General features: G+C 37.3%; 1 pseudogene; it reads right to left on the bottom strand.

Moving 5' to 3' along the window:
* Positions 1–409: 409 nt before the first annotated feature.
* On the bottom strand, positions 410–5,219 carry LOC147503866 (ATPase 11, plasma membrane-type-like; annotated as a pseudogene).
* Between the last annotated feature and the right edge of the window lie 9,805 nt (positions 5,220–15,024).

Below are 15,024 nucleotides of genomic sequence, written 5' to 3'. Positions count from 1 at the left end.
TGGTCAAAACAGGCCGTCGGGGTTGAAGATCTTTGCCGACGGACATTCCTACTGTTAATAACCATCGGATATGCCGGCTGTCAAAAACCGTCGGATAGTTGCTGCTGTCAAAGACCGTCGGATATTCCTGCTGCTAAAAACCATCGGATATTCCTACTGTTAAAAACCGTCGGATAGTTCTGCTGTTATGAACCGTCGGTTAGACCAGCTATCACCAGACGTCGGATATGCCAGCTACTAGCCGTCGGGTAGTTTGCTATTAGACAGTTTTTATCCGTCGGGTATTAGTTCTTTATTTAAAAAAAAAAATATTTCTTATAATAATTGTTTCAGGTATCCCAACATTACATTCTTTCCTGCACCAATTACATTCTTGCAAGTTCCTACTGAAATGCTACAAACGCTAATGTATTCATAAAGAAACAATGTGTTCATAAAAAAAAACAAGAATAAGACATGTCGTTCACTAACTATACATATTACTTCCTTCAGAAACCAAAAATCAGCACCACACCATCTGTCTAGCAACCAGTCCTAGTAATCTCTAGTACCCTAGCAATGACTAAGCACCAATTGTTTAGCAACATGCTGAAATTCAAAATTAGGACTGGTCAGCTCTAAAGCACATAGTAACACCACCATTGAATGTCTAACCAGCTTGGATCTCTGACATGGGCCACTAGATCACTTGACTATCACAAGATTACTAGTAACGTCTCTTGGGAGAGGTATTTGATATGCCTCTAATAGAAATCTACCTACTGATCATGGAGGGAAACATAATTTCTTATGAATGAAAGTAAATCGACTAGAAATCGCCTTTCCTGTTGAGCCTTGCCTAATATGACATTTCTCCAATCCATCTGGCAATGCTCAATCTTCAACACATGACACAGGATTGCAATGATGAGCACCATGAAAGGTGGAAAATCAAACTTCCACAAAAGAGCGAGCAACATGAAACCAAACTGTCAAATGAAAATCATGGTGAGAAGGCAAGAACTGTACAACTTGATGATAGAAATCTAAAAAGACTCCTATCTAGTATGCCTACTCTTTTTCCAGATTACAGTACTCAAATGATGCAAGTGAATAACCCTAAGACTACTAGGAAGCTTACCACAATATGAATTGTAATGGAAATTGCATATATCTGCAACCACCAAAAACGTTATCAAGAAAAGAAAACACAAAACATGATCTAGTTTTCATTTCATTTACTATCCAAAAAAACCAAAAACGGCAATCAAATTGCGGTGAAAGGATAAATGTAAAGTATAGCTAATCCATACTAGACCATGAAGCGAATAAAAATTACCGTATAGTTTTTCATCCTCCGAAGATTGCTCTATTGGTCAATACAACACCGATGATGACACTTAGGCGGGGTTCGTCGGACAATGTCGGAAAGCACTACGAGCCGCATCGGTTGAATCGGCGATTGCTATTCCAATGTCGACCTTCTTCTTAAGGCGGGAGCATCATTCACTCCATCACCAGTCATTCCACATATATGTTTCCTCGCTTGCAAGCGTTTCACAATCTCATATTTGTGTTCTAAAACAATAAAACGCAATGAGACGCAAACTTTAAGCCCCATAAGACAATTTGACACCTTATACGATGATAGTGAACCATACCAGGGAAGATACCAGCAAAACCATCAGCTTTCTCTATTAGATCATCAATAGGCAAGGCTGCAATTGATTCATCCTTGTTCTGACCTAGTAGAGCAGATTAAGGGTACATATTTGTTCCCATTCCCAGATGGCGACCTGTTTCCTTTGCTATTGCCAACTGATCACCTGACACAAGTAAAAAAAAGAACAAAAATAAATAAATAAAATCAAGTAATTGATCCAGATAGTGAAGAAAATCACAAAATCAAAGAGTCACAAAATCAAAAAATAACAATATAGAGCCAAAATAAATCGTGGGTAGGCGAATTTACTCGCCAGTGCACCCTTATCGACACGATGCATTTTGCCTTTTGTTAATATAAGTTAAAGCTGTTTGCTTGTCAGTCGGATTGAATGAAAGGAAGTGAATCTCACGAATACCAGCTCGCACCTATTGGCAGGAGGAGAAAGGGACAAGTCAGCCAAAAGAAAATATGGGGAAAAGAACAGAGGTAATAAACTACAAATAAAATTTTAAAATAAAAATAAAAATCTTTTTCACAATAAGATGGTTCGTCCACTTACCTCCTTTGGATCATCCAGCATTCCAACTATAGCAGCATCTATTGCATCCTGATTCTCCACACGAGAAGCTCTGGCTGCCATCAGAACGACGCTATCTGAGTCTACTCCTTTCATGAAAATCTGAACAAAAGAATATCATGCGGATCTATCAGTCTATATTCGAGCGTATGTTAGGTTAGAAAAAGAACAAACCAGAAGCAATATTATCTGTCTAACCTCAATAAGATTTCTGTTCACCGAGAGCTTGTTCGGGGTCAAAGTTCGGTTTTATCACGCAAAGCACATCCATGCCCGCCATTTCCTCTATTCTTTGTCATTCTCTTCGTGATGGCTCCTGCGCATTAGTTAAATTCAGAGGTATCATTGTTATCAAATTTTGTAAACCACACAAAATCAAAATTAAAAACCTTGAAAAGTACTCGACAAACTTGTTGAGCTAGGTGATGGGAACCAATTGCCATTGTGGCCCGACAAAGCTGTCGGCATTGCAATGGGAATTCCTCCAATAAGCGACATCAAGAGGTTGTCAATTCTCGACGATACTTCGGTCTTGTATGGGATACATGACGATGATCTCTATAATCATTCCCATGGCAATGGAACATATGCAGAAGTTCCCAATAGCGGTTAAGACCTAAGAAGTAGTGTATATACATATATAAAACTAGCACGAAGAAAAGTGAATAGGAATATAGATAAATCACTTCAACTAGAAATTTTCTTTTTTCTGTATTACTTACCTTTTGGAAATGGCCAACTTGATTTGTGGAGTCTACAAGATGGGCAGCTTTTCGAAGAAGGTATGAACACCGATGGCGATCACAACAGCTTCAAGCTCACCTTGTTTGCATGTAGAGCCAGAGTAAACACCATCTCCTCGGGCCCTTTGTTACGAGGAAGGACTCCCCTGTTAGAGAAGACTGAAAATTCAAAAGGAGAACGGATCAGAATTTTAAGAGGGTGGAGGGTATTCTCGATTGCATAATGAGTTTTAAAAGGGACGATCATTAGATAGTAGAGTCACTGGTCAATTTTTAACGGGTCTCCCTCGAGGAGGCGAGCATCGGCTGGTACTATGTCTCCAAGTTTTATAATCGATGACATCTCCGGGAACAAGAACTATTGCATCTTCTTCGTTCCACTTTCCATCTCGAAGTACCTATTTTAGTTTCATGAACCCATAACAATTTTAGATACCACATGGAAATGAAACAAATTCAAAAAACGCCACTCAACTTATTATTTTTACTCTTCACTTAGAATATCAGCGACTTACTACTATCAAGCCTAAAATATCATTATTTTCACCTAAATGACCCCATCACTCAAATTCTAGTTTATTATTTATCTAAACCCAACACTCAATTTCTCATCATTAGGCATAATCTTGAAAACTATACCAACTCCAAACAACTAAAGTCGGCTTCCAAAAGCAGATTTCGCTTGAAAAAGCCTTTTAAAACCAATGGTGTTCATAACTTCTTTAAAATAGATTCTAAACAACAGCTATAATTATCGGATCGACTTAAAATTAAAACAGATTAGTGAAGAAAACAACTAAATGCAAACAGAAAACTTGTATAAGCAAAATCTGTTCAATCTAGTACCTTAGCCTTAGGGGCTAGACGCGCCATAAGAGCTACAACGGCATTTTCGGCATTATTTTCCTCAATGAAGCTAATCGTTGAGTTAACAACAAGTAGAGTAATAATCCCCACAAAATCCTACCAGTCAGGAGGCTTTCCCTGCAACACAATTTTTAAAAATCAGAACAAAATCACATAAAACAAACAAACAACTTCATAAAACACATAATTTAAGCTCACCCCTCCATTTGCTAGTGCTATAGACATAATTGCAGCTGCTTCCATGACCCAAGACAAAGGGTTCCACATGAAGCCTAATAACTTCAAAAACTTACTTTCCTATAAACACATAGAAATGAAATAAAGATCAAATTTTGAAGCAAAATGAATAAAACAAATGGCATATAGAAGAGTGTCAATGAAACAAACCTTCTTTTCCTCTAACTTGTTATGACAAAAATGACTAATCTCTCTTCAAAGACTAGCACTTGTTAAACCATCTTTACTACATCTCAAATTCTCAAATACTTCTTCAATGGGTATGTTTTCCTGCACTCAAAACATCACAAAACTTCGTCAAAAACCAAAAATGTACTTTACATGAAAAAGAAGAGATAAACAAGTACCAAATCCACAACTTCCTTTAACACGACTTCAAGAAAATCTGAACAAAAGAATATCATGCAGATCTATCAGTCTATATTCGAGCGTATGTCGGGGTTAGAAAAGAACAAACCACTAGCAAAGATTATCCGCCTAACCTCAATAAGATTTATGTCTCTTGAGAGCTTGTTCGGGGTCAAAGTTCTAGTTTTATCACTGCAAAGCACATCCATGCACGCCATTTCCTCTATTGCTATCATTCTCTTCGTGATGGCTCCCTACATTAGTTAAATTCCAGAGGCATCACTGTTATCAAATTTTGTAAACCACACAAAATCGAAATTAAAAAACCTTGAAAAGTACTCTGACAAACCTGACAAACCTGACAAACCTGTTGAGCTAGGTGATGGGAACCAATTCAGAGGTGAAGTTCCCACTATAAACGCATTACATTGTTTCAAAACTGATAGATCACTGCATCAAATCAATAGCAACTGAAAACCCAAAATACTAAAAACAAATAAAATCAAACAAAACATAAGAAAACCCACAATTGAGGAGTGTAGACATGAACATTAAAAAGCCCCACTCCAACCAATGCCTCGACAAGAACAGTAAGTCCAATAGCACCAATACCATCACCATTAGTAACTAAAACAATCGGTTTGGAACAATCATTCTCAGAATTAACACTAACATCATTTGTAGTAGAAATAATATAAACATTAGGCAATAAAAAATGAAAATAATAACCGTACCAGTTCTTATCTTCAATTTCCTGGACTGAAATCGTGTACCGAGTCTCGTCTTCACAAATGTAAACCATTTTTACAAATTGAAGCTCGAGCGGAAATTTTCAAAATTAGTTTCAATATCGAAATTTCTAAAAAATTTGGATTGAAATGAACGGAAATTACGAAACAAAAATAAAAGGGGTGAAAACCCTAGATTTCTGAAAAATAATGAATCTAATTTCATATGTCGGATGGCCAATTGGAGGGAGGGAGAATTATTGACATTTTGAGATTGGATAGAGTGGGTGTACCTTTTGGAGTGGGAAAGAGAGAGCGATTGAAGCGGCTACAACAACAAGTGTGAGTGAGAGAGGGATAACAATTTTAGGGGTTTTTTTTTTGTTATTTTAGTTTTACCAAATATTTTAGGAAGGAAGTGAAATTAGTTTGGTTGGGCCTGGTATTTGGAAGAGATATGCCAACAGTTAATAACTCTCGTAGAACCGTTGGGTACCCAGGGAGATGCCCAGATTATACCCAACAGATGGCCAAATTATACCCGACAAACAAAATGCGCAGGGAACTTCCTACACACAGAAGCCGTCTGTTATTCTATATGGCGTCTCTCGGGTAAACCCGTTTTTTTGGTAGTGTTAACTAGCGAAGAGTCGTCGTAATCTGAATTGCAATGCTTTCGCATATCAATTGGTTCTTTCTAATCCCTAGTTGTTCATGGTAATCTCTACTAACTAACATCTAGCATGTGAAGCAATCAAACCCATTCTCATGGTGAACTAATTACTTTCTAGATTGGAATGGAAAATTACAACTATTCTACGCTAACAACAATCAAGCTTTCATCAAGGCTTCCTCAAACCCCTCTAATGGAGATTTAGCCTAGAGTCATTAAACTATCATTTCCAATTGAATTTAAACAAGACATAATATAAAGATTCTAAATTTGCTTATTTGAATTAAATGGAAATCTACTCATGCAAGATTTAATTGAAACTAACAATGATAAATAACTAAATCTATGAATTGAAACTACAATGATTTAATGAAATGAAACTAGATTATGAAGAACTAATTAACTTTATTGATCTAATGAATAGCGATAACAATAATTCAATAACTGAATTTAAAACAAGATAAAAAACTAATTAATTAATAGAGTCTAAATCTAGATCTAAAACTATATCTCCAATGGCTACCTAATTTTCTACTTGTTTAAGAGTTAAGTCTCGTGTCTTGAAAAGGAAGAGACAAGATCCACATTTTCGTGCATGGGCTGAGGAGCCATGTTTTGGGCCGGAAAATCTAGCCAAAAACCCTATTTCTTCAGTCCACATAGGTCTTTCCAGTTGGATTTTCCTTCAACAGACTTTTCATCTACTTTTGCTCCTCTGATTGGGTCAAGGCTTTAACCATTGGAAATCTCTTTCCGAGCCGGTCGTTTTGACATAAGGTAGGCCTAATTCCAAGGTCTGATCCCAAAGATACGGTCTTCAGAATTTCTGCTGACTTTTGTGTGCTGTTTCTGCCCGTGTTGACTTTGACTTTTCAGCTTTGACCGGGATTTACAAAGTCTTTTTATCCTTGAATCTTGGCCTTTAATTACAGAACTTCTTAGCAACCAACCCTGGCTCCTTTATCTCGCCAAAGTGACACATTCCTACACATAATTGACTCTAATGCCTGGAATACATAAAAGCACGTAATCAGCATGAACTCTTATTTATTACTCGTATAATTGGTCTAAAAGTATTATTGTTAGGGGGTTTAAACTACAGTTTTGGGCTCTTATCAAACCACCCCCAAATAGTATTTTGCTTGTCCTCAAGCAAATATGAGAAATTAGAATAAGTGACCAAAAATGGAGTTGTAACTACTCTCGTTTCGCCGAGTGCGATTGCATTGACCATATACAACAAGGCCTTAAACCACTAGGAATTCCCTAGCGGACGAGTTATAGCCTCATGAGAGTTTTTCCAGTGAAGGTACTCACAAACTTCATCTATACTACAACGACTAAGAAATAAAACTATTGTTTCTTTATTTATGCCTCAATTAACTATACATCTCACTAACAATGAATACAGAATAATCAAGTCGAAACCTAAGCTAATATGTGCATAATAATTAATCATCTACGAATAAATATATATATAATGAGTAATACTATGAAATACTCTAACATGTCCGTTTATGAAAACTCGGAATAACGTCTTTAAGTAGGTCCTCACATAATATCAAGACAAACCACTCTGATTTTTCCGCTCAAGTTTGGCTACTCCAGTGTGCAGTGGGCACACTTTACCTTACAATCTCAATGATACACAAGGAAGCCGGATTCGATCAAACACATCTGCCACTTACTATCACATTAACCTATTCCTAATTGAGCTAGAGGTCTTTATTAGGTGTTGTAGGGATTAGGAGATGGTTTAAGAAGGAAGGAAATGGATATTCAAAAAGGACAAGTCTGAGTTAATAGGGTCATCATATTACGTAACTAGAGAAACCCTTGTTCTTTTGCTTCTACACTTTGTTTCCATCCTTAGCCTTTTTATTTTGGCCTTTTGACTCCTTTATTCTATTTTTTTGGAGTTTTATTTTGTTTCTATTTTTATTTTTCTTTTCTTTTCTTTGGATGGAAACTTCTTTTCTTTTTCTTTTCTGAAGCAACTAACTAATTTTTTTGTTTACACAGGTTTTTCTCTTCTCTTTTCTTCACTCATCCTATTCTCAGACTCATTCTATAATGGGTAGGTTGATTTTTATTTTGTTTTGTTTTTGTACAAGGTTAAAGGATTTGCAGTTTATGAAATGGTAAAGAAAGGCTCAGAGGGGCGACTAGCGGAAAATAATTTCATAAGGGTTGAATTTCTGGCTATATCGATCCAAAGAGGGCCTAAATTCTCGCTTAGCATATGGTATAATGATCAAGCAAGTGGACGTGTGATTTCTCTTTCCGGATTTTACTTCTCCCTTATGTCATTTCTCAAATATTTCACTCATATAAGGCTTTAGGCTATATTCTCACAGAATTTGTAGAATAAGTACTGTAGCCTAGATTTCAGAAACTTACTACCAACAATCATAGATACTCAAGTAACATATTTATAGATAGCTGCAAGGATTATTACCTACATATTAACTTAAGTTTCTAAAAACTATTCTAATGCAAAAGTTTCGTGGGATTTCTAAATTATCAAGGGCCTAGAGAAGGAAAACAATACCAATATTCCTAAGTGTACAACATAAACTTTTTATTAATATTTTTAAATTTTTTGATTTTTTTAACTAGAAAACAAGTGCATACTGTACATATCTATATCCTAACAGATGCCTTAATTACACGTGTTTCTATGCCACCCCAAACAAGAAGCATGTTTTGTCCTCAAAATATTTAAATAAATAGGGTAGAGAAATACCATGGAAATGTGTGAAATTCTGGAACATTTGCAAAACAAGGTTAAACATACTACTATAGAAAATAAAAACTGACGCAACTCTATAAGAGTTCCACCCGTTATAGGGTTAACAAGAATCAAATTGCTTAGGACATAAGCCGACACTAACTGAAATAAAAAATAACCTTAACTCCCGTTTAAGCGTCATCCTCCTCATCCTCCTCTCCAAAGAGATTAGGTTCCTTCGCATCCTACCATGCCATGATAACTTGCCAAGCCAGTCGCCGTGTGTCATCAACTTGTGCTAACCTGTCGAGTGTTACTATGTCTGATGAGGTGTAAGGAGCAACCGAATGAGGTTGCACCTGCCATCCTGATAAACGTAAAAAGAATAGTTTACTACGAAATGAACGTTGAAACTCAAAACGCAAGAAAACTAAACTAAATTACGCGTTGCTATCAAAGATTTCTATACTCTCAATTCTATCGAAATAAAGTGGAGTAAAAAGTTCGTTCCACTCTCAGTTCCCTAGTATTGAAGTTTTCTACAATTGACTAGTAATCCAAAGTTTAATGAGAGCAATGGTGGAGGTTTTATACTACGACGTGAATTCGAACGACAAGATCTTAATAACTAAAGCGACATATATAAAGATGTGAACTTTACTACTTTTAATTAACCAATACTTCAAATCTAATTAATGACTAAGAATTGAATAACAACAATTGAAATTAGATCTAATAAATTGAAATGACAAAAATTGAGATGACAAGAATAACTATTTTATTTATCTAACTTAAATGAAGGATAATGATTCAAAGGATTAATCTAAAACAATGAATTGAAACTAATTAATTTAACTAATTGAATTCAAATAAAACTAGATCTAGAAGCTATTTTAATGGATACATTTTACTCTAACCTATCTACCTCCCATAACTTAAGAGCTAAGTCTTATTTTATACAAAGGAGGAGACCAGATCCACAATTTCGTGCATGGGCTGAGGAGCCATGTTTTGGGCTGGAAAATCGAGTCCAAAGTCCAATTTCTTCAGTCCACAGAGCCCATTTCAGCTGGCTTCGACTTTAGCAGAATTTTTGTCCACTTCTGCTCCTTTGATTAGGTCAAGGCTTAGACCATTGGAAAGCTCTTTCTGAGCCAGTCGTTTTGACGTAAGGTAGGCCCAAATCTGAGGCCTGAGTCCCAAGATATGGTCTTCGGAAGTTCTGTTGACTTGTGCTCTGTTTCTGCCCGTGTTGACTTTTCAGCTTTTGATCGGGTTTTACAAAGGCTTTGTCTCCTTGGATCTTGGCCTTTATCTCAGAACTTCTTAGCAGCTAACCCTTGCTCCTTTATCTCGCCAAAGTGGCACATTTCTGCACATAAATAAAACACGTAATCAGCATTAACTCTTATTTATTACTCGCAAAATTGGTCTAAAAGTATGATTATTGAGGGGTTAAAACTACAGTTTTGGGCTCTTATCACATCCCGGCCAAGTCATTACTTGAAATGAGTGAACCACCCAATTGGTGGGTCTCATGACTTCAACCCTTTTCCAATCCGTGAACTGGGTACAAAATTCAGGTAGACAACTGAGCATGATGTGGCAAACCAAAACATGCATAAGAAGATACTTATGCCTCATGCCTTGGGCTCTCTTAAGACTAGCCACTAATACTCAAGAAATGTCATATCGGCGACGTCCCTCAGCTAAAGCAAGGAAAACGTCACCAGCGGTACTATTTGCAGAGGTAAACTACCAATCCCCTAAAATATTCATCATGATGAATAACATGGTGGTGCCTACATTGAGAGACAGGATACCAAGGGTTATGTTATGACCCCCTTGGTCCATTATATGAAACACCCCTCCCCCATAATACTCATGGAAATATGTATAGTTATAGAGGTATGCATTATCGGTCATATATCCCCACGTGTGAATATGATCAGGTATTAGTATTCCCAAAACTAACGCTACCACATACTTATTGAATTCTAGTGGTGTGTCATCAACCGTGACAGAGAATTCTTGTTCTCCATCCTGGTTACAATAGAACTTAATATTATTGTAAAAAAATTTAGTAAGCTTAAGTGAATACGAGTCGTCTTCACTTACCAGAAGATGCCTCCATCCTAACTTCATGATCCTTTTGCGGAACCAATGTCCATAAGTTTCGCTCCCCAACAAGTGTTCAAAAGAGTGCTCCGGTATCACTATAGGAGAATTCATCACAAAACTACTCTCTAGAACAGCTGTAACGATCCTGGAACAACCCACAAAAAATTGGAATTTTTCGTGCCCACGGGGGTCAGGGCGCGGGATGCGCTCAGGATGAAAAATGGAATTCCAGTGTTTTGGGTGGTGTCGCTCAGGTTTGAGGTTTCAGAGGGGCAGTTACGCTCTGAAGAAATTTTATCGGTAGTGCCTAGAGAGAAAAGTGCCTCGAGGTCTTGAAATGCAGAAGTGAGAAGGAAAAGTTGGGAGTGAAAGGTGAGAGATGAATGTGAGAGATGTGAGTTTTATGTGGAGAATGAATGAAGTTTATATAGGTTTGAGTTTCCAAAATGAATCGGGAAGTTTCCAAAAAGTTTTAAGGCAATTGTCGGAAACAAAAATTTTCAAAATTGGAAACGGAAACAACCCATATTCTTGATCCTATTACAAACCTAATATCTCTTAGACTGAATCTAAAATAGTAACTTCTAAACTCTTATAGATTTCATCCTACCACCACATCTAATCCTAGGCATGCCAATATCAGCAATATTCTCAACCATCACTCCAAAACAACTTCTAAAATGGAGGATCTTATAACAAATCATGCTATAGTAAATAATACCACCCCCAAACAATTCAGAAAGGTGGGATTAACAATAAAAACAACGCATAATTTGAAAAGAACCACATTATATTAAAATTGAAATTCGTACAACATATAACTATCGAATACAAATTTAACTACGGAATTCAAAAACTTTAACATTCGAATTAATAAAAACAATAAAACAATAAATGCATAATTCACACCATAGAGAAACATGACTCAAAAATTGAGAAAACATGCACGAGTGGAAAACGTGAATTATGTTAACCGTGGACTTAGGATCCGGTACTTACAGCCACACACTCCCTAGGGAGGGACCGATTACTTGAATGGTGCACTTATCAATATATGGAAGTGAAATGTAGCACACTGAAGAATAAAATGAGTCTTTTATAGTCAGATACTCAAGACTTTATCTAACACATATATATAATGAACATGTAGTTTACCATATATCAATAACCTAAAGAGTTGTGGGTCTTTCCATAAATAAATAACATGAAATGCACCCCTAAACAGAATCAACCACCAAGATTTTTGACGATGCAACTTAGTGAAATGAAAGCGAGTCTGATATATCTAGAACGTAACCGAGCATGCACCTTCTTTTTCCTCCAACGAAAAGGTGGCCAAGTGAATGAGTGTGAAAAAATGGATGGCTGTGGAAGATATGGTGGATATGGATGAATTTTAGAAGTAAGGAATTGAAAAAAATGAGAATGTGGGTTTAGCATAAAACTCATTTGTGGCATGGGTTGGTATTATCATACAACTGAAAATGAAAGTGCCAGGTGGCTCTTTATGTAGTATTTTCTTAACAGGGGAGTTTAGAAAATCATGAAGCACAGGAGAAACAAGAGGATCAAGTGCAAACTCTAAGTTCCTTTGAAAGGGTGGAAGGAGGGGAATCGAGGCGGATGGTGCGCAAGGTAGTTCTTGATAGGGTGAATCATCACCTGCTCTAAGAAACTCGTCAAATTCCTCATCAAGCTTGGTTACATCCACATTACTATGGTATTCCTCTGTATCCTTGAGAAAGTCATCAATCTCGTCCTCATCCATAAGATGGGTATCGACTAGTGTAGGGACGAAAACGTCGGAGTCTGAACTTCCATAGGAAAGAAATTTGGGCATCGGATTATTAGGAAACATGTTGTAGAAATAATCTCGAGTGAAGCTCTCGATCATGCTAACCTCTCCATCGACAGTCGTATCTGGGTACTATTGAATCGTCTTAAAAACATTTACCTCAATAGAAAGATGGCCAAAGGATAAGGACATCAAACCATCGCGGTAGTTTATGAACGCGTTGGCAGTAGCCAAGAAGGGACGCCCTAAAATGATAGGAACAGAGTCGTTAGCAACTTCTGTGTCAAGGATAATGAAGTCGGCTGGGTAGTAAAAATTTTGAACTTTAACTAGCACGTTTTCAACCACACCCTTAGGATACTTAATAGAACGATCCGCTAATTGCAACGTCATTTTCGTTGGTTGCATATCTTGTAGACCGTTTTGTTTATATAAATAATAAGGGAGTAAGTTAACACTCGCCCCCAGGTCTAATAGAGCAGTTGTCATGTGATTATCCCCCAAGGTGCATTATTATACAGTAGGATGACCAGGGTCCTTGTACTTAACGATTCCATTATTTTCCGATAGAGTTGGGAACTATTCAGTTAAAAAGGCGTCTTTAGGAGTATTTGTCTTGCGCCTAGTGGTGCACAACTCTTTAAGAAACTTAGCATGGTGAGGTAACTTTTTTATCGCTTCAAGAAAAGGAAGGTTTATCGTTAGATTTTTGAAAACTTCCCTAATCTCATCGAAATTCGTATCCTTGGTTAACATTGCTAATCTCTTGGGAAACGGTGGTTTCTCTCTATATTTGGCATAAGGGTCAACAGGATGTTTAACCTTGGATTTTTGTTTCTTAGGTTGTTGTTTAACTGGTACCTCTACAGGGGTAGGATCTTCAGTTTCCAGTTTGGTATCTAGTAGAATATCAGGTGTAGGAACCACTGGTGGGGTAACCACAGGCATACTTACGGCGTTATCAACCACTCTGCCAGAATGAAGAGTGGTGATAACATTTAACTCACCTACATTTCTATTTTCATTACTAGTATTATCGATTACCTCAAAGGTTGTGTTTGGTGTTTTAGGATTAGGTAACGCTTGACCTGGAAACACGACTTTTGGTTGGGCTTTCTCTTCGGCTAACTGTTGGGTTAAATGATTAATGGATTGTAAAACATGTTGGTTATATTGAGCCATGGATTGGAAAAGCTGTTGGTTAGATTGAGCCATGGTTTGGAAAAGTTGTTGGCTAACCTGTATGAAGGCGTCAAAATGATCCGGTTGTGTAGGTGTAGTGGTCACAGGTGGTGTGACTGGAACTATCTCACGTTGATTATTAACAGGTGGGTTGTGATAGTTATTATTAACCAGAACGATACCTCTATTAGCATTATAATTATTATTGTTATAATTATTATAATTACCTTGTCCTTATCCTTGTCTCTGGGGAGCTAGGTTGTAATTGGGTGCTGGCATAATATTTTGATTATTATACCCTAGAGGTGTAACTTGTTGATTATTTTGCCAACCGAAATTGGGGTTTTGTCTCCAAGGTGCGTTAGGTTTGCTATTAATGAAATAAACATTGTCCGGCTATGCAGATGGATGTTCATAGACTAGAGGACAATAGGAGTCGGGATGTCCAGAACTCAAACAGAAATTACAGGGAATAGAGTTGACATTCATGACAGGGGTAGGCTTTTGTTGAACAGCAATAGCCTCTACCTTTTTAGTGAGAGATTCGATTAAGTTTTTAAGCTCAGGATCGGGTTTCATCTCAAGCATCCCGGTGGCCTTAACTGTTGAAGAAGAACTAGCAGAACGGGGGATATCGTCACTACCCCCCAGTTATTATTATGTTTTGTTTGATCTTCTAGAAATTTATAAGCCTCTGAGGCTCCTTTACTGAGGAAACTACCCCCATTCATTATGTCAAGCACCACTTTGTGGTGGTGTAACAGTCCCTTGAAAAAGGAACGAACTAATGTGTCTTTTGCGAGGTTATGGTGTGGACACTCGATAAGAAGATCGGTGAAACAATTCCAAGCCTCTGAAAATGATTCATGAGGATTCTGTCGAAAGAAATGAATCTTGGAAAGAATTTCATCTGTCTTCAGTGGTGGGTAAAAATGTTCCATAAATAGTTAAACAAATTTGGCCCATGAGTTCATAGAATTAGGTGCTTGGGCAGTTAACCAAGACGCCGCCTTATCGGCTAAAGTGAAAGGAAACACCCTTAGTTTAATTTGTTCAGCACCAACCGTGGGATGGTGGAATTTAGTAAGGACTTGGTCAATCCTACGCATATGCTGATAAGATTTTTCATGGTCTAACCCATGAAAAACTGGTAACAAATTAAATATATTTGGGGAAATTCGGAAATCCCCCACTGGGTCTGATAGAACGATGTAAGATTTGGGGCCATCGTTCAAGGCTTTGTAAAAGTCAGAGAGAGGAGACTCTCTTTCTTCAGCCATTATTTCAGGTGGTGTGTGTGGTATATTAGCTAGAGGTGTAGTGAGTGGTATACTAGAAATGCGTGTTTGTTGACGTTACCAGTTGATTATGTTAGGC

Source organism: Coptis chinensis, chromosome 4 (assembly GCF_015680905.1).
Source record: "Coptis chinensis isolate HL-2020 chromosome 4, ASM1568090v1, whole genome shotgun sequence".
Lineage (NCBI taxonomy): Eukaryota > Viridiplantae > Streptophyta > Magnoliopsida > Ranunculales > Ranunculaceae > Coptis > Coptis chinensis.
Note: the sequence above shows the minus strand (reverse complement) of the source record. Positions and strands in the feature narration are given on the sequence as shown.